The sequence below is a fragment of the Bos indicus genome, chromosome 3, assembly GCF_029378745.1.
Source record: "Bos indicus isolate NIAB-ARS_2022 breed Sahiwal x Tharparkar chromosome 3, NIAB-ARS_B.indTharparkar_mat_pri_1.0, whole genome shotgun sequence".
Taxonomy (NCBI): domain Eukaryota; kingdom Metazoa; phylum Chordata; class Mammalia; order Artiodactyla; family Bovidae; genus Bos; species Bos indicus.
This window is the reverse complement of record NC_091762.1, coordinates 71,169,169-71,194,994: the sequence shown is the minus strand read 5'-3', so window position 1 is coordinate 71,194,994 and position 25,826 is coordinate 71,169,169. Positions and strand designations below refer to the sequence as shown.

General features: G+C 35.8%; 1 long non-coding RNA gene across 1 annotated transcript in view; it reads right to left on the bottom strand.

Annotated features, from left to right (window-relative positions):
• The window catches only part of LOC139180016 (uncharacterized), a 91,992-nt gene extending 66,518 nt beyond the window's left edge, over nt 1–25,474 (bottom strand). Inside the window, exon 1 of the long non-coding RNA XR_011564344.1 lies at nt 25,239–25,474. This is a non-coding gene — a long non-coding RNA (uncharacterized lncRNA). The remainder of the gene's footprint in view (nt 1–25,238) is intronic.
• Between the last annotated feature and the right edge of the window lie 352 nt (nt 25,475–25,826).

The following is a 25,826-nucleotide window of genomic DNA, read 5'->3' as shown; positions in this document are numbered from 1 at the left end:
GTGTAACTAATTTCTATTTGCAAATGTGAGGCGCCCCTGGTGACTTGATGGTAAAGAATCCAGTTGCTAATGCAGGAGACACAGGTTTGATCCCTGGGTCGGAAGATCCTCTTGAGAGGAAAATGGCAACCAATTCCAGTATTCTTGGCTTGAAAATCCCATGGACATAAGAAGCCTAGCAGGCTACTCCATGGGATAGCAAGAGTCAGAAATGACTTAGTGACTAAACAACAAATTTGCAAGTGTGTGCTATTAGGAAAAAGCTATAGATCAGAATTGTCTGTAATATTTCTCTATCAAAGATGCAAAAACTCGTTAAGAACCTTCCTATGTATCTTTGTATATGGGACTTAGGGCAAGAACACCTGTCCATGATGAAGACTGAGACTTGGGACCTATAGATTTATCACTTTAGCTCCATGGCAGGCATTAACATTTAAAATACAGAAATTTTAACACATGATCTTTGAAAGAAAACTATCTGTTCATTTGAAGAGAACCACGGTTTACGTGGCATCGTCTAAATTATATATGAAAAAAGTCAGTCTCAAGTTGCTGATACCAATCCTCTGTAAAACCTGCAGATATAAAAGTTGAGGAGTAAATTAGAGCACTAATAAAGTTAACCTGGTAGAGTCCAAAATGGCATATGCAGCAGAGAAAAAAAGCAAACAGAAACAGTTCATGCTGTTCTAATTACTACAATTTCATTGGCAATTTAAATAAAATAATTCAAATTGCTGCAATTAACACACACACAGAATTCAAAGGATGGAGTGTGACCTCGCACAAAACACACGGTGGAATCAGCCCTCCTCCAAAGAAATAACCTTCATAAATCATTTGCATCCAAAGGAAGCCTGGCTTCATGCTCTGCAAAAATTATCAGCACAGTAAAATTAAGGTCTCTAAAAAAGAATGCCCATCAACAGCAAGCACTGTCTCCTGGTTTATTTCATCCATATGAATCCACACAGGTTGATTTGTTACATTCACAAACTCCCTGACTGACGGTGGGATTTTGCTTTTTCTGCATGGGTGCCCCTAAGCAGCTTCAGAGGAACTGTTAGCAAGGACTCCTGGCTGCTGCATTGCTGAGAAGTGAGTCTGATTCTTGTTGACAGAGATGACACTTTTACTTGACTGCAGGGGCACAAGACCATTCTGCCTGCGGTTTAGGTCTGGATAACGGGCTCTCTTCTCCAACACATTAGAGCACAGTAGCCACAAATTGTTATTTGGAATGCAGGAGAAATGTGTTCAGTGTTTTTTCCCATCACCTGAAACCAAATTTAGGACCTACTATCTGGGAGGTGTGGGGAGCCTTTTTCTCTTATTAGGTCAGCCTTACACAAGCACCAAATAGACACTGCCAAGAATGATGATTTGTGATCAAAAATCAAAACAGTAACAGTTGGATGAGTCTAATACAAGTGAGAGATGACCTCTACTATCCCTGGTTCTGAAGTCTAAATCTGAGGAGTAAGACAAATCATTTGAACAACTACCTAATGTACAGGGCTCAAAAGTACTTTTAACATCTAGAATGTGTAATTCTTTAACCCCATAAAAGTAAAGTCAACTTCAAAAATGCTATTTCAAGATCATAAAATTCTGACATTTGAGTATACACATAGATTTTTAGATAAAACAAAGGCAAAGAGAGTATTAACTTACTATTGACTACACGTTTTCCCTTAAAATTATTAAGAGTTCTGTGCTTGTGCCTTGTGTAATTTATAATGATGCATGTTTAATCAAAATGATATTTAAAAGAAGGAGTCTCAGGATAAATTTAATTTGTGTTATGGCTATTACAGCATTGCAAAAGGAAGGTAAAAACTAGTTAATAAAGGGAATAGTTCAAGTCAACTTGAAGGAGGAAGTACAACTGTATCAGCTACGGAAATAGTAACTGGGAACTGAGAGGGAACTGTTACATCTCTGCAAGTTATTCATATTAGTAATAGTCTCTCAAATGGGGACAGCAATAAACAAAAGGATTTATTCAAAATAGTATCTCCTCTTGAAGGGAAATGGGAACCAGTCTATCAGAGAATTCAGAGAATTTCTCTGTCAGAGAAATTCTATGAATGACCATCCCTGGTTTTGGAAGTGTCTGGCAGAACAAAATGGGAGGGTGGATGTAAAATAAAATCAGAGTAGCTAGCAGAAGCATGGAACTTGCTGTAAAAAGTTCAAGTCCAGTTAAAAAAAAAAAGTATTGGTGAATTGAAAGAAAATGGAATTAAAAACAGAAACAAAATCAGAAGTTTTAAATTTCAAGTTTGTATGCAAATAAACAGAAATGAAAGCATTTTCTCTTCTAAATAAGTTCTCTTTAAAAGGTTTCCAAAATTAGATTCTCAAATGGTTATCTGAACAATAGTTGAAACTGCTTAAATGGTGCATGCTCAGAAATTAAAAAAAAAAAAAAAATAGTAATTTATTCCCAATGTGACCTTTTCCAGACCATAATAAATCATCCATATATGCTGTCTTTTTCCATGAACCTTCCATTAAACAAGGCAAAAATGGAGTAATGCTGAGACCATGAGGTAGTCACTGACTCCAATAAGAGAGAAATTGGAGCACATAAGCAGAAATCTAACTCCCTGGCTGAAATTCATCTTTGAAGGAAGTGCATGTCTTGTCACTACCTGCCTGAAATCATTCCTTGCTCCAGTCCCATATTTCTTTCACCTCTGTGCTAGTCAGGAAAAGAGTCATTGTTTTTGCTATTTACATTCAAATATTGAATAAGAGGGATTTTAAATAAATGAATAAAATGATCACTGACAACTGTATTTGTCCCATTGAAACAGAAGCCCAAAAGACTAACTTTTGAATTGGAGTAACTCAAAATATTCAGTATTACTCTTATTAAAAAATGAACTGTCTAAATCATAGTTATTATAGTGGTAGTAATAGTGATGACTTTTCATCTTTTATGTCTCTGTTCTTTTTAACTAAAGTGTGAACCTCATAACCCAAAACTCCGTCTAAATTCTAGGCTGAAATTTTAAAGAAAACATTTTCTGGAAAATCTAGAGCTTTATTATATTGTAGATTTTCACACATTCCAGCCCAACACACTATACATTATTTACAAATTATGTGATCTTTAGCTACCTTTATAAGACTGCATAGTCAACCTTTAAATATGAAACACAAACATGGGAGTGGGAGAGTTACACACTTGATATCAATTGTTATATTTTAAATATTAGGTCAATTATAACCAAAGAGAAGATGAAAAGACAGCAATATAACCATTTTAATACCCAATAAACAGTTGAAACAAAACAAAACCACATTTCACATTTGTTATGAGTGAGTGAATTTTAAATTTTAAGTGAGTGGTAATTAAATTCCCTAAAATGAAAATGGGTTACTCAAAAGTTACCCTCTACCATCATTTTATAATTACAAAAGAAAAAGCACCACAAAGCAAATGAGACTGATAATTTGCTATAGTATTATAGCATCATAAACATACTTACTGTTTGATATTATACTCTGTATTAAAATTATATAGATATATTGCAGGCAAAACAAGAGTTGAAACAAACTTGTATGTAATAATCAGCTTTGAAGAAGGCTTTTCCTAAAGAGATACAGAGTGTGTGCGCTTGTGTGCTTAACTGCTCAGTCATGTCCGGCTCTTTGCAACCCCATGGACTGTAGCCTGCCAGGCTCCTCTGTCCATGGGGATTCTATAGACAAGAATACTAGAGTGGGTTGCCTTGCTCTCCTTCAGGGGATCCTCCCAACCCAGGGATCAAACCCAGGTTTCCCACATTACAAGCAGATTTACTGTCTGAGCCAACAGAGAAGCCATTAGATCAGTAAATGCAACAAAAGTAGTAAAATGTCTTACACTGGAATGTAGATTTGAATCATCTCCATAACGTATTGTGGATTTCACCCTATCTTGTGGGAAGAAGTACTCAGATCACAGCAGATTATATAGCCCTATGCAGCCACGAATGGACAATTTACTGACATGAATTTCTGGGATAGCATGCAGTGTTGGAAAGGAAGAAGTGGGCTAAGCACCATGTCTCTTACCAGAAGTGAGCCTTTGCTTTGATCAGTTATATTGTATGCAGTCAATCAACCAAAGCAGCTTTACTCAAACTGCTCAGACATTTTTTCAAAATCCATATAACTTCAATATAGAGGAAAAGGAGGAAAATTCCAAGAGTCTATATGAATTAGCTGTACTAGGAGAAATGGAAGGTAAGGAGGGCATTTTTCAATTTGACCAGAAAGAAACTATTGCCCAGAGAGAATGGTTAAGAAAACTAAAGAACAAAGATATCAAAGTGGTAAAGGTAACCTTTAAATAGCTCTGAAGAGAATATCAGAGAACTTAGAATAAAAGTTTTCAGTAACCCACTATACTACTTGTTAATATTTTATTTTCTTTAAGAAATATACTTCAGAAAACTCTTACTTGAAATGAGAAAAGTAATGCTGCTCTTTTTGAACAACGTATCTCTCAAAGCATTATTTATGAATTATTTAACTTTTCCTTATGTGGTCATATAGTGAATAATGATTAGGTGATAACTTAAAAGGAAGAGTTAAAGTTCAAAAAGTTTTTCAGTCCTGCATGTATTAATGTATATATGAAAAAAAATAGCTAACTTCAGTTTCAAAAATGGTATAAGATGCGGGTATAATACTGGCAGGAATTTGTTCTCATTTGAGGACATTTTCAGTGATAGATTACTTTAATCTAGCCACTTTAACCTGCTTACTTGTACCACAAGCAACAAACACTTGCCTTTTATGCATATGATTGGGACAAGGCTATGATGAAAAGTCTGCAATTAGAGTTAAAACCTAGTAAAACATTGACCTCCGAGATTCGACAGGACTGATCAATCAGTTGAAATTGTCACACATCACTTTCTCCACTTGAACCAGGATGGTCTGTTGCCCTAAATATCTGGGATTTATAGTAATCAAGTATTATGACCAGGGAGCATTTTCATAGCATAATAAATATAAAAATATAAATATCATATTTTAAAATCCTTTCTGAGACGTTTATCACTGTACAATTCAACTGAAAAAAATAAAAACTAAGTCAAAGGGGAGTAAAATGAATCACCCCAACTCTAAGGACTAGGGGGACATGTTGCTGGAAGTAGAATATGAAGTTTGACTCACAGACAATTGCTAAGCCAATTCTGATTCAAAGGCAATAATTTTTCAAATGAAATTTCAGTAACTAAGGAGTAGGTGGGATCCTTCCTGTGCAATACAATAGGCAACTTATAAAGTAGTGGGGAGACAGGGACTTAAGAGGGAAATGTAAAAGGAGGTAAGAGACAAAACAATGCATAAGGTTATCTGCATTTTAATTTTTTTAAGTCATGTAGCAAAAAAGAGGTCTATCATTGTACAATCATACTGGGGAAATAAGGACCTCACTTCATCTGCTGCTGCTCCTGCTACTAAGTCACTTCAGTCGTGTCCACTCTGTGCAACCCCATAGATGGCAGCCCACCAGGCTCCTCCGTCCCTGGGATTCTCCAGGCAAGAACACTGGAGTGGGTTGCCATTTCCTTCTCCAATGCATGAAAGTGAAAAGTGAAAGTGAAGTCACTCAGTCGTGCCCGACTCTCAGCAACCCCATGGACTGCAGCCTACCAGGCTCCTCCTTCCTTGGGATTTTCCAGGCAAGAGTACTGGAGTGGGGTGCCATTGCCTTCTCTGTCACTGCATCTATAGACAGGAAATTGGGTTGACAGATACAGCCTAAGAAGTAGAACCTCTATGTTCTAATTTGAGCCGGGCAGGAGAAATAAGTGCATGTGTGTGTGTGTGTGTTTAGTCACTCAGTCATGTCCAACTCTTTGTGACCCCATAGATTGTAGCCCACCAGGCTCCTCTGTCCATGGAATTCTCCAGGCAAGAATTCTAGACTAGGTTGCCATTCCTTTCCCCAGGGGATCTTCCCTACCCAGGGATTGAACTTGGGTCTCCTGCATTGCAGGCAGATTCTTTACTGCCTGAGCCACTGGAGAATCCCAGATGAATGCGTACGGTACTAGTTTTTCTTAAAGACATGCAACTGATTATTAGCAGGATTGTTATTGTCTCCTTTACTGAAGCTCCTGCTCCTCTAAAAGAAAATGGATTCAGCAGCTAGTAGCATACAAGGCATTATTTTGCCAAGAAAGTGATCACGTTTCAATAGTTTGTCTCCAAACTTAGAACTCCTACATGTCTATCCATTTCTTACCATCTCCACTGCCCACATCCTGTCAGTGCTCATCTAGACTATTTTCATAGCCTACTGACTGAGCCCCACATTATGTTCTCTGGCCTTTTGACCCATTCTTCAAACTCTTCCACTGAAGAGAGCTACCTCTTTCAGATGCAAATCTGACTACATTCCTCCAGTAAACCCCACTCTAAACCTTGCAATTTCCTGGGAAATCCCATGGACGAGGAGCTTGACAGGCTACAGTCCACAGGGTCACAGAGTCAGACATGATTTAGTGACTGAACAGCAACAAAAAAACTTTCAATAGCTCCCCACTGCTCACAAGAATAACCTGTCCTACAAACCTCTCTGTAGCCAGGTCAACCATTCAAACCTCAAACTGAGCAGCTCTTACGCTTCTTCCTATCCCGGGCATAATAGGCTTTATTCAATTCCTGAGTGCCCTTGTTCTCTTCCACTACTGGACTTCAACACAGACTCTTCCTCTCTCTGGAATGCTCTTTCCCTTGTCTCCACTCTCCACTGGCATACTTGTGCTCAGTTCAAGCTTTTCCTCCTCTGGTTGTTATAGTCTCTCATAGTCTGGGATTATCTTCTTCCAAAGCACCAATCTCAGAGCTCAGTTGACACAAGAACTAGGCAGAGGTTAGGTACATAAATCCTGTGCATGCAGCCAAAAATTAAGTACAAATTGATCAGTACCTCATATCTGAAATTCTGCATCTGTGGATTTAATTAAGCATGATTCATGGAGCACTGTTATGTATTTATTTTTAAAAATTTGTGTATAAAGGGACCTTCACAGTTCAAACCCATGTTGTTTGAGGGGCAACTGTATATTTATATGTTTCAGTATATCTTTTTTAAGGCTTTTGTCATGAAATATAAAATAACACAGAAAAGTACACAAAGCAAAACCGGACATCTCAATGACTTATCATAAAGACATCATTCAAATAACCTCTAGATAAGTCAAGAGGTATAATTTTATGTGCATAAACTCATACCCTTATCTTGTCGCTGCATGCTTTTACTACTACTCCTAAGTAAAGCACTGATACAACTTATATAATAAAAGCTGTGAAGAGTTTTACTATCTAAGCATGCATTCCTAAATACAAAGCATAAATCTGCTTGCTTTCTTGGCATTCTGGAAATGGAATCATTTAGTAATTATTCTTTATATCTTGATAGTTATTAATGTAGGTCTTTCAGCTTTACTTTATTCTTTATTTTTACTGAAAATTGCCTTCACAATTTTTGGTAGTGTGCATTTCAAAATAAATTTTGAATCAGATTTTCAATTTCCACACACACAAAAAAAACCCCAAAATACTTTGCTGGAATTTTGTTAAATCTATTGCTCAATTTGGGGGTAACTGATATCATGACAGATACTGAGTTTCCCAATCCATGTAAAGGTATATTTCTCCATTTATTTAGCTCTTCATCTCACCGATGTTTTATAATTTTCAGTTTAGAGGATTTGTACATATTTGTTAGATTTATTTCTAGGTAGTTTTCTATGTTATTGTAAATTGTACCGATTTAGAATTTCATTTCTTATTCATTTGGGACTAGAATATAGAAAGCCAATTAATTTTGTTCATTTACTTGTACCCAGGATCATTAATAGTTTAATTATTAAGGTTTTAAGTTTTTCTGTAGAATCTTTGGATATTATACATGCACAGTATGCTGCTTGTGGATATTAACATTTATTTCTTCCTCTGTTCTCATAACTTAAAAAAAAAAAAACTTCCTGATTTATTGTTCTGGATGGGGCATCCAATATAATGTCTCCTAGATAATAATGAATATCAACATTTTGTTTCAAATTCAGAAGGAAAGTTTTCAATAATACAAAATAAGATAGGCTGTAGGATATAACTTCTGCTCTCTTAAATCTTTTTTTATATTCTGAGATCCTAGCATGGTTTTAAAAACGCACTAGGAATAAATGAATGAATGAACGAATGACATTGTATATTTTAGTCATCTCACGTCTCTCAGAATAACTCCTTTAGAAAAATGGCGTTAGTGGATAGCAACAACATTAAAAATGTCTTAGGAAAAGCCATTTTAAAAATTAACATCAATAAAAGGGTATGAAACCTTCACCCATACAAAGCAAGCACATCTGATATCTGTTTCAACAATATCAGTAAAGCTAAACTGGAACAACTGACATTCTATATAATCATTCAAGTTAATAGATTCACTCAAACACATTTTGCATCTATTTGCTCATCTCTGCATAAACAGCAGTAAAGAGCTACTGTTTGCTAGATGCTTAACTTTTGTGAGTGCAGCATAATTATGAGTGAATTGATAAGTAATGAAAACATTAAGTGCTGCGTAAAGATTATGACTCCAGTGCCTAGTAGGACAATTAAATTTGATGTTTGTTACTCTGTCTCACAGTGAATAATGATATGGTTTCCCCCATGACTAGGTAAATAGCTGATTGATAACAATAGAGAAGTAGTTATGAAGGCCAATTCTACTCATTATTAAATGTGTGACTAAGCAATTCATTTTACAATTAAGGTGATTGGCTGCAAATACTGTGATATGGTACAGATTAGATCAATGTTGGACCTTAATGAGTGTAACATAGTAAATACGTTTTATTTTTTAAATATATTGAACTGTGATAAAGATAAGAAATGAATGTCACGGAACATTAGTATTTGTAAGCTGTGACTTTATTGCAATCCAGTTGCCTGAGTTCAGCAAATAACAACATGAAGTAGAGCCAAACTTTTCAGAAAATAAAGTCATATAAGGCCCAGTATATTGCAGATGGCATGGAGTCAGTGAACACATGTTAATTTTATTAAGTTGTTTTTGTTTCTTCTTTTGTTAGTGTTTAACTTTCCTTATAGCAAGAAATAGTTTGACACATGAATAATACCTTTAAAATACATTTTGTCAGTCTAAAGTCTTTTGTTTTCATATTTAATTCAAGAGTGGCAAGGTGACTATTAATAGTGGATATAAGAATTAAATAAATGGATAATAACAAATCAGAGAACCTTTGGATTACATCTAGATGACCTAATAGACATACCAGAAATAAAGGGATGAGCAAAGCAGAGCACCAATTTTTGGAATAATTTTATATTTTATGAAAAGGTATAGAACTACTTATGACAAGAAATAGTAAAACTGTTGGACATTCATACTTTATTTGATGTTGTTGTATTGGTTTTGCTTTGAATTACACCAGATTAAGTGGGGCCTAGAAGTAGCACAGATGCTTTAAAAGTTTCAGTAGGCCCTGTTTTGGGGAAGGTAAAGTGCTACCTTGGACACTGAAGAATAAATTAAGCTCTATACATCAGAATGATTGTTACAAGTTCATATTATTATATATCATATAATATGAATGATTGCTATATGTTCACTTTGTTAGAATGATTTTTATATATTATATACATTGGAGTCATGAGCATTCTCATATATTCATGTTATATATTCTAACATGAATATTATATATTCATATATTCTAACATATATTCATGTTAGAATGATTGTTATACATTAGAATAACTACTGTATGTTCATATTACATATACATTAGAATGACATATATTATGCATATGAATTCTAATTCCATATATTATGAACATGAATTCTGTATATTATGGGATATTATGAGTACAAATTCTAATTTCACAATGTTGATAGGAGTGTTTATTGAAATTTGGACATGCACAGCTTGTGTCTCAGAGCCTGAGGCTTTCTTAGGAATAAAAAACAGGAAAAACAGTTGGAAGATATGTAATGGGTCATGTTATATTATCCTGCTCCTTGAAACAAAATTTGTCCCAACATTGTAAATAAAATCAAATTGTTTTAAATTTGAATTGGCTATTTTGATTAGAGTCTAGTCCTTTTAGAATCATTATCTTCTCTTTATGTATTCAGAATAATTTTATTAGTCAAAAGTAGGTTTCTGAAGTTGCAAGGTAGAAATTATCATTTTAAAAGATAAATTAGTAATTCTGGAAAATGTTTTACTATCAAAAGATAATATTTACAATAACTCCAAATCTTCTTTGCTTGACACAATTAACCATCTGGCAAATGGGATATAATTAGGTCATCATTTGGCAATGTGATTTCAATAGACAGACAGAATACTAATAACACAATGAGCCAAGTTCCATAATCTAATATAATTCATTATCATTTCTCTAGCACTTCATTTTTGTTTTAAATGACTATTTGTTAATCATTTAACATCTCTTTGCTGAAGATAAATAATACAGCACATTCCCAATTGATATACATGAAAACTGAAAATAATCAACATGAAGCAATGTATTCTTGGTCATACTGCCAGTATCTGAGAAGGCCATTATTATTAATTAAGCTTTGGATACCTTATGACACAATTCACTTGACAAAATATTTTCTGGATACCTACCATGTGTCAGCACTTTGTTGGCCACTATAAAATCAAACATGAAGACAATATAGGCCCTGACATAAATGAGTTTGGAGAAAAGTCAGGAAAAAATATAAATACAAGCTTTAAAGCAAAGTGATAACAAGCAGTTCAGAATTATTAAATTTTCTGGAGATTAGTAGTAGCTAGGAAACTCATCATAAAAAGGGTTTTGAGGATGTAGTTCAAGAACTTTGCCAGGTTACCAATTTATTGGCTATGGGAGTTCACGAAGATTGAAGCCTAAAAGAATCTTTCTTTCCCTTCTCTTTCTTTTCCTTTTTTTAAATTGAACTAACAATGTAGGTGGTATTCTTAAACCAGTATGGGTGACTCATGACTGAATATAAGGCTCGATGGCAATTTCATGTATAAAATACAAGAACTTTCTACTCAAATTCTGGCATTACTGATCAAGATGCAATATAGTTGAAGTAATGGGAATTATTAACAAAAGGAATAGCCGGGAAGAATTTGAGTAAGAACAGATAAGGGTTGAGGATGGAGTTTTAGGGCATGATCATTTAAGTGGTGATGAGAGAGGCCAAAATATCTAAAGAAAGGTCAAAGGTATAATAAGCAGTATATAGTGTCATAGAAACAAATAACAACAACAACATCAGAACAAAGGTTAAACCTGTCAGTATTATTTTCTGTACTGATGCTATATAAAAATCCTCAACATATTAGTGCTTAAAACCAAACATCTGTTTTTCCTTGTTATTGACCTATGTGTTAGCAGGAAATTTCTGCTTCATGCTTTGAGCAAGCCAGCCTTGACTTCAGCTACAGGTTGAGTTTAGGTGCCCTCTGTGTGACCTAATGGTACATTTTGCTGACCAGACTACTACTAAGTGGGTGTGTTTTCCTCCCTGCATATGGGAAATATCTTTAAACTCCTTTCTCATCTCATGTTCATCAACATTCTATTGGCCAAAGACAGACATATATCAAAGGATCAGAGAAATATACTCCACTGACTCTAACAATAGAAGTTTGCAAAGTTATTTCAAAAGGGTGTCATGAATTTGTAAGTGTATACTATGATGAGAGTGAAAGAGTGAGAAAGCTGGTTTAAAACTCAACATTTAAAAAAAACTAAGATCACAGCATCCGGTTCCACTACTTTATGGCAAATAGAAAGGGGAAAAGTGAAAGCAGTGGCAGATTTTCTTTCCAAAATCACTGTGGATGGTGACTGCAGGCATGAAATTAAAAGATGCTTGCTCTTTGGAGGGAGAGCTATGACAAACCTAGACAGCATATTAAAAAGCAGGCATCACTTTGCCAAAAAAGTCTGTATAGTCAAAACTATGGCTTTTCCAGTAGTCCTTGTACAGGTGTGAGAGTTGGACCATAAAAGAAGGCTGAGCACCGAAGACTTAATGCTTTGGAATTGGGGTGCTGGAGAAGACTTTTGAGAGAATTCTTTGGACTGTAGAGAAATCAAACCAGTCAATCCTAAAGGAAATCAACCCTGAATACTCATTGGAAGGGCTGATTCTGAAGCTAGAGCTCCAATAATTTGGCCACTTGATGCAAAGAGCCAATTCACTGGAGAAGATCCAGATGCTGGGAAAGATTAAAGGCAAAAGAAGGGAGCGGCAGAGGTTGAGATGGTTAAATAGCATCACCAGTTCAATGAGTCTGGGAGATTGTGAAGGATAGGGAAGGCTGGCTTGCTACAGTCTGCGGGATCACAAAGAGTTGTACACAACTTAATGACTGAGCAACAGCAAAAATATACAAAGTCAAAATTTAAAACTATAATTCAATCCAATCTACAATCAAAGGATGTGATCAACCCTCAGACATCAAATAGGGAGGAGTTTATTGTAATATGAAGTTGTAGACCCATTCCCAAGGACAATGATTTAGAGAAAATAAGAATTTCCTATAGCATTTATTCTCTACTTTGTAGAGAAGTAGAAATATCGGGGGAGGTTTTTTTTTTTTTTTTTAAATAATTATCTATGCAGTATAACAATACAATTGAACCAAAATATCTTTGGCTAAGACAGACATTTTTAAATTTTTTTCATAGCTCCTGAAGGTGATTATAATGTAGAGGCAGGGTTTACAGAAAAGATTCCTCACTTTTAAGAGGATGGTAAAGAAAATATAACTTCAATGTCACTTTATAATAGTTTCAATTTTATGTGTATGCATGTGTGTTTGGTTGTGTGTGTGTGTGTGTTATGTACACAAAAAGAAAGAGAGGGACACAAATATCATGATCATCTCTAGACTTGCATATTGTAAATGTTTTTCATTTTACTCTTTGTACTTTTATTTTCTATGTTTTCTGCAGTAAAATGTACTATATCTAAACCCAATACAACATATAAACTTTATTAAATGGAAATTCATACTAAAATAGATGCCCAGAGTGAAAACTTCAAGGTATTAGAGATTCATGAAAATAGAATAATCTTCTGGGAAATGTTTTGAAACCTGAAGGGAAAGAAGAAACTGAGAGCCAACTATTTTCTATAAGTGGTCAGCATGTTCAAAAAGATCATGAGGTGCGCTAAACTGCAGTGATATACTTTCCTTTGGATCTAAACGATTTCAAGATTTCAATCCAGAATTCTGTCATAAGGGTCTGACTATACTCTGAAATATTAGGCGAAAATAGGATTGAGAATAAGTTAGTGACAGTTCGGTGTCCAATGCACATTTATCTCTCCTGCCTTTCATGAAACTTGATGTGTTAAAATTGATCTTTTCATACTATAAAATGGGATAATTCTTCATCTCAGTTTGATTTTATCAGGCATCCTGTACCTCTTCACTTGATGACAAAAATAAAACATAACCACTCCAATAGAAAAAATAATGAAGAAAACTGGAGCAAAATGGAGAAGATGGGAAAGTGGCAATTGCCAAAAGTTTGGATATATAAATATGCAAATGTGATATATCCCAGGCTTTAACTCGGTTGATTTGTTGAGGCTTCACAAAAGAGATGGGCAAATTTATGGACCATTTCCCCCCATCTTTCTAAAAAATTATTTCGTTCCTGAGCATTGAAAGGGAAAGACAGTCTGCATTTTTGTAAATAAATGTTCCTGTGGTTTGTGATATCTAGGCACATATGTTTCAGGCATAAATGTTTTCTATTGGGAACTCTATAGAAAACCTATTATTGAGAATTAGATGATTTCATGCCTCATAAGTTTAATACTAACTGGCAGGAGTCAAAAGGAATTAACTTTTTTGAAACTGTGTCACAACTCTAAACATTGTGCCAAACATCCCAGTTTTTCAAAATTGACTGGATAGAAGAGTTCATTTGTAGTTAATACTTCTATTGAACTTCCAGCTAATCATTGCTGTTTTTTTTTTATTATTGCTGCTGTTGTTCTTATTAGATGTGAATCAAATATATGCCCCTTTGCCTGCAAAAGGTGATCTGCATCTCCAAAATTACTCTTGTATCTTTAGAAAAAAATCTAATGCTGCAACAGGAACTTCTTGAATACTATCCTACACTACTTCCATATGTATATTAACACTCCAGAAGAAAATAAGACGGTTGTGACCATAGAGGTTTTATCAGAAAAACTGTTTAAATACATATTTTCTTTCATAGGGAACTTTGAACATTTACAAACAAATTAAGCAAAATTTAGTGGCTAGCCTAAGCACATTAATGACAGAAATAAAGTATATGAATCCCCAATTCCATGTTCCAGTCATTTAACTGTCCTCTGTATCTTTCCTTTATCCAGAGGCAAGATTTAGGGAGCAGAGTTACATGAACTCTCCCATGACAACACTAATGACTTGCTTAACAGAGGGTACAACTTTTCTCTTTACAAACCCATCAAACTGAAGACACCCAGAAACTTCTATGCCTACACTGACCTTTAAGATCTTCCCTAAGATACATTCAACTACTATTGACCTCAAGGGAGATAACTACAGCCAATGTGCTCAGCATGCAGTAATCCTGCGCTAGTCACGAAACGAGAAATAACCATTTTCCTAGTTGAAAACTCAAAGGAAGGCCAAGATCATGTTACATTAGTACAGCAAGAACACGAGTAAAGTGTATAACATCACTCATTGAAAAGGGGGAGACAGCTTCCTAGAAACAGGAAGGTTTCTAGGTTCATTCTCACTGCTAAGAAACAATAAACTTCTTAAGACTGGTTACCTTTAGTAGAGGAGTGTTTAATTTACTATTTCTTTAGATTAGTACCACCTATTGTGGCAAGCTATATTAACCCTGAGTACAAGCTTACAGTTAGGTTTTACCTAGAAAAAAGAGTGAAAAACAAAAATCAGTAATCAGATTCAGAATGACATCTACGTGCTTTGTTCAATATGAAGAAAAACTGAAAATTCCAAGATCCAAATATGATTTCAAACAATAGAACTTCTTCCCTTCTGGTGCCATGGGAACTGCTTTTGCTCATTAACCACCCTGGAAAAGATCAATTGCAACCTGTCGCTTTAATAGAAGAAATAACTGCTCGTTGCATTCAAGCAAGACTTCTCCTTTTAAAAAAAATTCTGAATAGAAAATGCCAGAAACAAGTATGACATTTAAAATAATGTATTTATTTTTAGTACATTGGTTTTGAGAATAGCTATTTAATGATGTCTAATGAATCGCAATCATTATCGTAGAAATAATCTTATAAAAAAGCATCCGTTTGGGGCTTGGAGTAGAAGGGAGTGCCTGTGCAAACAATTTTTTTTCCTATAATTGAAATGTTATTTACCTCTTCTTACAGAGTGAGCTTGTCTATGTGGAATGGTATTTAAAGGTAATGCTGGATTTTCATCTGCTCTATTCTGGCTATGAATATCTCCTGACAACTCCTCCCCTCAACTCCTTTTCTTTCCTTAGATGTCACAAAAGGGCAAACTCAAATATCCAGTGTTTTCATATAAAATGTCATTTATCACATGGCTATCCCCATCCATTTATTGTAAATTATTATTGAGAGAGGTCTAAGAAGAAAAGCCTGGGGAATAACTCATATGTGACATTAAATCTAAAAGAAACTCAACATGCAATCTGCTTAAAGTCAGAGATACTACTTGTATTAAGCACAATTTACAATATACTATTCATTTTTCTCTTCCTCTAAATGTGTGCTTAGATTCTTAACTGAGTTAGAACATCTACTTGAAAAAAAATCTATTCCTTTAAATTTCCATGGTGAAAAACTATTAACAGCCTTCCGTGAGGCGATAGATCACATTTGGAAAGACCAATTTGATGCTAGCCATTTGATCTCTGAGTGGCATATATTCCAGAAGGAAGTTTAATTATACATCTGACTCCCACTTGCCCATTTGGCAGAGTTACATTTGATTTTTATTAAACATAAGACTTGAAAACATGAGATATAGCTTTATCGTTCATTCTTTTTTATCCAAGTAGAGTTTAGAAGCTGAAGTTTAACCTCAAGTAGATGTAATTTTTTGTTCCTTTCTTGCTTTGGAACTTATAACTTCATTCCAAATGAGAGAATAGATTTTTCTTCTGAATACTTCAGATTAGGTAACTTTACTAAGAATCTCCCTCCATTTCGGACTCCAGGTTACAGAGTAAAAGAGAGACTCTTTCATAACTAAGAACTCTCCCAACTTTCCCTATTAAATGTACAACTTTAATACACTCTTGGGAAATAATAAACTTAGGTTTACTCTTTGGGAACAAGATTTATTGTCTATGGGTCTAAATTCTTCCTGAGCCTGAGTTGAACCATTCCTTCAATAATCATTTAAATATAGCAAAATAGTTAAGAACATCCTAAGACTTTCTGAAAGGCTTGAAATCTAGTGCCTTTTTGTTATTCTCCAGCCTGGCATTTTGGGAAAGGACTACCTAAAGTCTGCATATTGTCATGCTGCTTATTTAACCTAAATGCAGAGTACATTATGCAAAATGCTGGGCTGGATAAAGCACAAGTTGGAATCAAGATTGCCAGGGAAATATCAATACCCTTAAATATGTAGTTAACACCATCCTTATGGCAGAAAACGAAGAAGACTAAAGAGCCTCTTGGTGAAAGTAAAAAAGATGCCTTAAAACTCAACATTCAGAAAACTAAGATATGGCATCTGGTCCCATCACTTCATGACAAATAGATGGGGAAACAATGGAAACAGTGACAGACTTTTTCTTGGGCTCCAAAATCACTGCAGATGGTGACAGCAGACATGAAATTAAAAGATGCTTACGCCTTGAAAGAAAAGCTATGATCAACCTAGACAGCATATTAAAAAGCAGAGACATTACTTTGCCAACAAGGGTCCATCTAGTCAAGGCTATGGCTTTTCCAGTAGTCATGTATGGATGTGAGAGTTGGACTATAAAGAAAGCTGAAGAATTAATGCTTTTGAACTGTGGTGTTGGATAAGATTCTTGAGAGTCCCTTGGACTACAAGGAGATCCAACCAGTCTACCCTAAAGGAAATCAATCCTGGATATTCATTGGAAGGACTGATGCTGAAGCTGAAACTCCAATATTTTGGCCACCTGATGTGAAGAACTGACTCATTTGAAAAGACCCTGACGCTGGGAAAGATTGAAGGCGTGAGGAGAAGGGGATGACAGAGGATGAGATCAGAGGATGAGATGATTTGATGGCATCACTTACTCGATGGACATGAGTTTGAGTAAGCTCCAGGAGTTGGTGATGGACAGGGAAGCCTGGCATGCTGCAGTCCATCGGGTCACAAATAATCAGACATGACTGAGAAACTGAACTGAACTCTGCATACAGGTTGAATAAGAAGTGTAACAATATACAGCCTTGATGTACTCCTTTCCTGATTTGGAACCCATCTGATGTTCCATGTCCAGTTCTAACTGTTGCTTTTGTCCTTTATACAGATTTTTCAGGAGGCAGTTAATGTTGTCTGGTATTCGCACCTCTTGAAGAATTTTCCACAGTTTGTTGTGATCCACACAGTCAAAGGCTTTGGCATAGTAAATAAAGCAGAAGTAGATGTTTTTCTGGACCTCTCTTGCTTTTTCAATGATCCAATGGATATTGGCAATTCGATGTCTGGTTCCTCTGCCTTTTCTAAATCCAGCTTGAACATCTCAAGTTCACGATTCACGTACTGTTGAAGGCTGACTTGGAGAATTTTAAGCATTACTTTGCTAGCATGTGAGATGAGTGTAATTGTGCGGTAGTTTGAACATTCTTTGGCATTGCGTTTCTTAGGGATTGGAATAAAAATTGACGTTTTCCAGTCCTGTGGCCACTGCTGAGTTTTCCAAATTTGTTGGCATATAAAGTGAAGCACTTTCTCAGCATTACCTTTTAGGATTTGAAATAACTTAGCTGGAATTCCATCATCTCCACTAAGGTTTGTTCATAGTGATGCTTCCTAACGCCCACTTGACTTCACATTCCAGAATATCTGGCTCTAGGTGAATGATCACACCATTGTGGTTATCTGGGTCATGAAGATCTTTTTTGTACATTTCTTCTCTGTATTGTTGCCATCTTTTCTTAATATCTTCTGCTTCTGTTAGGTCCATACCATTTCTATCCTTTGTTGTGCCTATCTTTGCATAAAATGTTCCCTTGGTATCTCTAATTTTCTTGATGAGATCTCTAGTCTTTCCCATTCTATTGATTTCCTCTATAATACATTTATAATAAATTTATCTAAAGTTATTGTAGATTTTACTACTGTGTACTAATTATCAGAATAGTCCAAGAGTTTGGTATTTTGTTAATTATAGCTCTGCTTTCAACCTATTTGTACTAACTTTCTCTTTTAAACATGTCATGTTTGAAATTACTAAATATTCTATGATTTGATGATTCTCCTATCTATGATTTTCACCAAATTATTATACATTCTACTCCAAGCTTGCCAAGTTTAACAAATTCTTGATTTACTTGGGCCAGTTGATCAGTCAAACAAGTGGTTATTTGAAAAATTTCTAATGACTCTAGGATAAGATGGAGAAGCTGTTGATCAGGTTAAACCATCTACCTAGTAGCCCTGTGTATTGGTATGCAAAACCATTCACACTTTTCAAAGGAATAAATATGCTCCCCATGCACACAAGTGATAGTCTCCCGCTGCAGCCACAGGTGAGATACAGGACAGCTTACTCTGACCAATAAATTTATGTGGGCTAGAGAGTCCATTCCTAAACTGAGAACATGCTGGAGCTGCAAGGAATTCTTGTAGCAGAATGAAATGAGATAAAGGAAAAAGCAAGAGACAGTTCTCCACCAGTCAGGAGACCAGAATTTGAGTCCTGACATAGCTGGTGACCAGTGTTGAGAACATGATCAATCCATTTTTCTCAGTTTTTTAATCTCATGCCTGGAAGTAATAAAACTTGTCCTTTCCATTTCAAGGGCTGCTCTGATACCCTGAAGGCAATCATACACATGAGAGTATGTTGAAAAATATAAACACTATATAGATATGAAAGAATGTTCTACTTTGGTCTCTCTCATGAATTAGTGAATGACATTAAGGACAAAGGATATACAAGAGAAGTTGAGCTACTGGTTCTTTAGATAAAAGTTTTTTTTTTTTTAGGGAGAAGAGATTGTAAGTTGTTTGATTCCATTTAAACTTAATAAACATTTATTGAGCTCTATATTAGTATATAGAGCTTCCCAGGTGGCTCAGTGTTAAAGAATCCGCCTGTAATGCAGGAGACACTGGTTCAACCCCTGGGTCGAGAAGATCCCCTAGAGAAGGAAATGGTAACCACTCCAGTATTCTTGCCTGGGAAATCCCATGCACGGGGGAGTCTGGCAGGCTACAGTCTATGGGGTTTGCAAAGAGTTGGATGTAACTTAGAGGCTGAGCATACACTCATGTGTGTATATAACATTATGATGGCTCTTACAGAGAACAAACAATATAAAGGTGGTTAGGTGTCCCTTCCATATTCAGATGAGCTTACTAAATGGAAAAAACACTGTGGAACTAGAAAGGTGCAAATATTAATAAATTCACTGACACTTTAACACAAGCATAATGAAAGGCAGTTTTTGAGCAGAATCTGGAGGATGAATAAGAGTTTGGGAAATGGAGAAAGAACAGAAGAAACAATCACACTCAATAAAGTAAAAGCAAAAGAACAGGAATAGATATGTGAGTGTATAATAACAAGAATGATGATGGAAGAAATGCTGACACCTTGGATGCAAGCAGGAAATGCCATGAGGAATTCAGTACATCAGGTGAGATTAGAGGCTCCTAAACACTTTGTTGTGTGCACCTACTAATCCACCCAGCAAAATACCAACACTTTGGTTCAGATATTTGAATTGCAAAGTCTAGTCTTTCCACAGGAGATGCTGTTGATCAGACTTTACATCTGAGCAGCCCTAGGGATGTCTGGCACCTCTCCACTTCCTAGAAAATGTTCAGAGCCAATGCATCCAAATTAGATATTACTTTGATCAAACTGCCATTGAGCTCAATAAAAGGTTCCTTCATGCTCTGTCATCCAACAAAACAGATAAGGATCAACCAAAAAATTACTTGTGAAGAGAATATTAAAGAATGGAACTTGAAAACAATTTCCAAAAGCCTATTGCCTGAAGGCACTGAAGGATTCCTTGGAAATTTTCTGAGCAGGTAGTGTGTCTGTACACAAGTGATTGAATTCATGGGCATAGTGAAATTATACAATTGAGACATGCAGCTGAAATGTAAACCTGAGATAGTCATTATCAATATCAAACGGTTTCTCAGAGTCTTCCCCCCTTATATTTACATGGACTTCAGATCTGATCCTTTCTGGTAACCCTGGTTTAGTCTATGTCTCTAAAACTTGAAAAAAAGGGATGAATCCCATTACATTTACAATTGGTGCCACTTCTATTAAAGAATTGTGATTTTACCAGTCCTTTATATGTAAATATAAAACTTGGCTTATTCAAAACAAAACTCTTCATCTTCACTGCAACTCTGGCCTCTGCCACATTCTTGTAGTATCAGTCAGGACAGACTATGATGCAGTAACAGTCCCAATACTATATGTGCATATTGTCCTTACTCTGAGAAGTTAATGCTCCAACCACTGTTGGAACATGACCTATCATTGTAGAAGACAAAAAGAAAAATACTGAGAGTCTCTCTTGGCAATCAAATGCTTGGCCCTAAGTTAAAACCATTTTTCATCATTAAAGTCAAGCTTAAGGTCATATCAGATATTTTATCAGTCTTAGTACCATTTTACATTGATAAAAATTCTCAATTTTTTAAGTAGATTGGTATGAAATTTTTTCCAAATCATTTCTTCCCCAAATGGTATTTGTGAAAACTATATGACTATATTTATTTTTTAAAGTCTTTTCTTGTTCTTTTTACACCAGTTGTTTTACCCTAACAAGTAAATTGTCTATCTTATGAACTCATATTTTCAGTTTGGGGCCCTTTGTATACAAGGATTATATTTCTTAAAACTGCTTGAAAGGAAATGATTCTTCTGAGTCAAATCTATTGAAATTTCTTCAAAACTTCAAAGCCAATATTTCAACCACTTTTAACCTGAGTTCTAAGCTGCAGAACTTTCTTCCTTGTGATATATTAAAATAGCAGAATTTTCCAAAATACTAAATGTATACACCTAAAATTTGCTTTTCATAGATTATATAACTAAGATTTAATATAGATTCAATATATTATCAGACCCAAATTAGTATAGTTACAGAACAGATAGGAATGAAAGAAAAATGGTAAAACCAAAAATTTCTTTTTTAAGTCAACTAGGGTGTAAACTGATAAATAGTAAAAGGTCAGTTCAAAAAAAAATTTTTTGGACTGGTCTTCTAACATACTCAAAAGTTTAATTTTTGAAATATAAAAGTTTTGTATCAGAACTTCAGGATAGAGAAACACATCAGACATGGCCCCTGCTTCCTAAAGTGGGATGAATAGCAGACATATTAATAAACAATATCAGAAGTGATTTCAAGTCTGAATACTTTGTTGTGTTCAAAAAGACACACTTAGAAGTCTGATTCAAAAATTGAACTGGTTTAAGTATATTGAAAAGAAACAAAAAAGGTGATAAAGATTTCAAATCATAAATCATAATATTTAGTAATCTATCCTTTATTACCAACTGAAATATTCCCCTACATCCTCCTGTAGAGAATCAGGGTGGGTCCATTCACTGCACTGACCAAGCCAACTAAAGTCAGAGTTTAAAGGGTTAAAGTTGGAGTAATTGATCCTATAGGGGATGGTAAATGGTGGTGACAATCATAGTAGGGAGTCTGAACTAATGTGCTCACAGATCATGAAGGCCAAGCCAGAAAACCCAGAATTGGTCAAAAAGTCTAAAGGAAGACTTTGGCTCAGGGTCAAAGACAGTATATTAAGACAATAGGAAGTTGTCAGTTGTAATGAGAAAGAAGAAAGGTTAGAAGCAACGTAATGAGAGTTCCGGACTGTCTTGAATGGAACTGAAATGCCACCAAAATTGTGCTTATTGTTAAAAAATATACTGAACTGGTTTAAAGTGAGAGATTGATTGGACAAACTTCTATAACATTTATTGATCTAGTAAAAATTTTTGTCTCAAGGGGAAAACATCTAAATATCTCTGGTATATAAAGTCAAATAATTGACTTAGAAAATACTAAAGTTGCTAATATTAACAATATAACGTATATAATAATATTATAATCAAAGGAAGAGCTAAGTGACTAAGATTCAGTATAAAGAGGCAGCAGGCAGGTCCCAACACCATAATAGCTAGGATTCATGGATCTTTATTCTAGAGTCTAGAGTACTACCATTACCTTGACACAGCTCCAAGGCTAAGTTTCTTTTCCTAGATCACTAAATTATGGTCAGTAGGTCAGAGTCACGTAATCCAGAAGGGCAATCAGTGTGGGCTAAATTACCCAAAGGGATGGCCACTATATTTTCTTATAGTGTTTAAATACAGATGTGAAAGTAACATTTTGTTATATAGGAGCCTTATTGTGTAGCACAGCACCTCTCAGATAGCTGAAGTTAAACAAGTAGATTGCCCTGTCCTTCTGCTTTTTTGAGGTGTTTGCTGTAATGATTCTCTAAATAAAGTCAGTCTTTGTGTAGTAGCATTATGAAGTCATAAAATGGCGCTGAGATATACCTGGCTTTTGTGGATTCTGAGTACCAAGAACATTGTCTGCAGACAGAGACACTTAATATTTGTTGGATAGTTTTAAACAATGAGGACATGTTTTCTCTGGTAACTTCTAAATTCCAATTTCTAGAATAAAAACAGTCTTTTGATTGGACATTATAGGCAGTGAATACAAGTGTCTCCAGACTACCTTACAATGGTTAGTACATAATCAAATAAAACTCGTGATTGTCTATAGAGGTCTGAGTATTTCTGGATAAGAAAGTATATGAGAAAGTGTATCAGGTAAGAAATCAGGATATCTTCTAGGATCCAAAGGAACTCCTGAGTCAGAGGCTAAGACACTGCTCTGTAGAGCAAGCAATCAGGGTAAAAATCAATTGCATGACAGTTTTATCCTTTATTATTATATTTCAAATTGCCTAGAGCTTTATTCTAGAAGCATTCTTTTTGAAAATCCAATAAGATTATTAGTTCTATTCACATCCCTTACGTGACTGTACCACATATTTGACTTTGTTTCTGTACTTTATCAGCAGCTGGCCCTTAGGCACAAGAACTTTTGCAGCAAAACACAATAAATAGTGACCAGAATAAGCGAGGGCTATAGGGTATAACCAATATAGTTAATGAACATTGCATTTTTGCTTCTGAACAACCTCTTGCAATGCCACAGTTTAATTCTCATCATACCCCAGAAAGAGAACAACTCTCACTGTTCTCAGGGCATATTTATTAGGGATACAAAGAAGCTAAAGAAATTAAACCATTTTCTCTGCTATGAGAGAACAACAATGCCAAAAATCAAAGGGAGCTGTGGTCAGAGCTCAAAGTCTGGGCAATTACCAAATACCCATGAACCTTGTTCTCACTCAAGGTCAAAATGTTTCCATTTGGGGAACCCTTTCTTGTTAAACTACTTTCAGAAAATGAAAATGAGTTAAGTTCCCCTAGGGAGAGATGCTTTTCATTTGGAACACATGGTGCCTACCCACAGGGAAGACAGTAATCAATTGGCTAAATTGCTTCTATTGTCCTCACTACTGCTCTTTTGAGTGCCCTCAAAGTTAACTCTCCCAAAAGGCATAGGTGACTAGATAATTGAGCAACAGCAGGGAATAGAGTACTTTCCCCATGAGGTATTTCTTAAAGGGATTTTATGATCTGCTTCTTTATAATAAGGGAATTCTAAAAACTTAGAAATGGAAGTTCTATTAAAAGCATTGATAATTCATTGAATCCAGCATTTTCCAAATGCACTGACCTTTGGATTGTTTCTTACAGAACACATCCAGAGGAATATGTTGGATACTTTGGAAAGTGCTCCTGTGAAGGACTGAGAGTGCCTTCTGGAGAGCATACAGCTGGTGCTCTGCTTGAAGGCATTGAGAGCCTTATAATTATTGAGTTACCTTTTAGAACTAGGATCTGGAGTGTGACTCTCTCGGTCCCTACCCCATCAGGCCTGCTATCATGACTCAGAGCCCAGCAAAATCTCAAATGGACTAGGTGTTATCTATAGTGAAGCTAAACAGTTTCAACAGCATGTCTCCAAGGGCGAGAGATGTAAAATGTACAAGGAGAAAACAACCCCATTTGAGAAAAGAAACGTCTGATTTGCTTCTGGGGAAAGCAAAAGAGACCAACAGTATGTGTGATCAATTTAAGTACTATACCCCACAATTGGAGCCCATCTAGCATATTAGCAAGCATCATTCAGAAAAAAGCAAGAGGAAGAGGGGGGAAAGGAAGAAAAGGAGAATGGGGTGAGGACAAGATAGAACGGACGTTGAGGAGAAAAATAAAAGATCATTCAAAGAAGCCCACTGAGAAAGCTTTTATAGCTTGAACTTAGAAAGGTAGATGTTTTGGCAATTGAACATTTGGGACATGAAAAGAGAAAGAGAGGTTTAATTTCCCGGCATTGAGAGAACTATAGGTCCTTTCACCCCAGGAGATCTCAGTCCTAAAATTCATCCACCCTACCAAGGCTTGGAACACTACTGAGGCTGAAGGGAGCACTTCTATCCTATAGAGATAATGAGCCAATAAGGTTAATTTACAGAAGCGGGTCAGACTCACAAGGCTAGCTGGGAGTAGGCTTTCAGTGAGAGTCACACATTTCCAATGAGCTCAGTACAGCTTTTATGGGTTGCCTATCTGCAGAGTTATGTCCAATATGCAACTGAGTTGCACCAAAACATTACACAATAGATGTACACTATATATCATTACACAATAGATGCCCCCTCCTCCTACTTTGTTCTAAATGATGCTTGCTAATATGCTAGATGGGCTCCTGCTGTGGGGTACAGTACATTTCACAGGATTCTAAATAGAATCCTGCCCACTCAGCCCATATGCCATGTGGTTATCAGGGGTAAAAATGGGTATTTTTGGAGCATACAATCTGAGAAGTGATTTAAGTATTGACTTACCTTGTACTCCTTTCATTCAGGGCTCTGGATCTTGACTCTAGGCAGTGGGGCTGATTCTGTGGGAGGTCCCCAGACACAAGGCCTTCAGGGCTGAGATCAATACATGCTCACTATGACAGTACCTACAAAGCCATCTTTTTCCTAACTATGCCTTTTTATGCCCATGATTCCTCTCAATTTCTGATCCATCAGCCATTTCTATTGGCTTTATTTTTAAAATATATTGTTTACTCAACTGCTTCCTACTGTTACAGCAGGCAGGTAGCTAGGTATGAGCAGAGAAATGGGGCAGGGGCCAGGTGGCAGGAAATCACGTATCTTGTAAACAGCAGGGTCCATGGGCAGACACAGGAAACAGGAACCACCCGACTGACAGGAAATCACACATTTTAGATGATAAGCGTCTTCTTAGCAGACAAAGAAGGGTGGAGAAAGGCAAGAATCTCCTGCTCCAAATGTAATCTGTTGCTCATTATACTCTTACCACAATAAAATTAGCCTTGCAGGTAAGAAGTACCCTCATGCACGGATGCCATGACACTTCTATAAGTAAGTGAAAGTCTGTCAGTTGTATCCGACTCTTTGTGA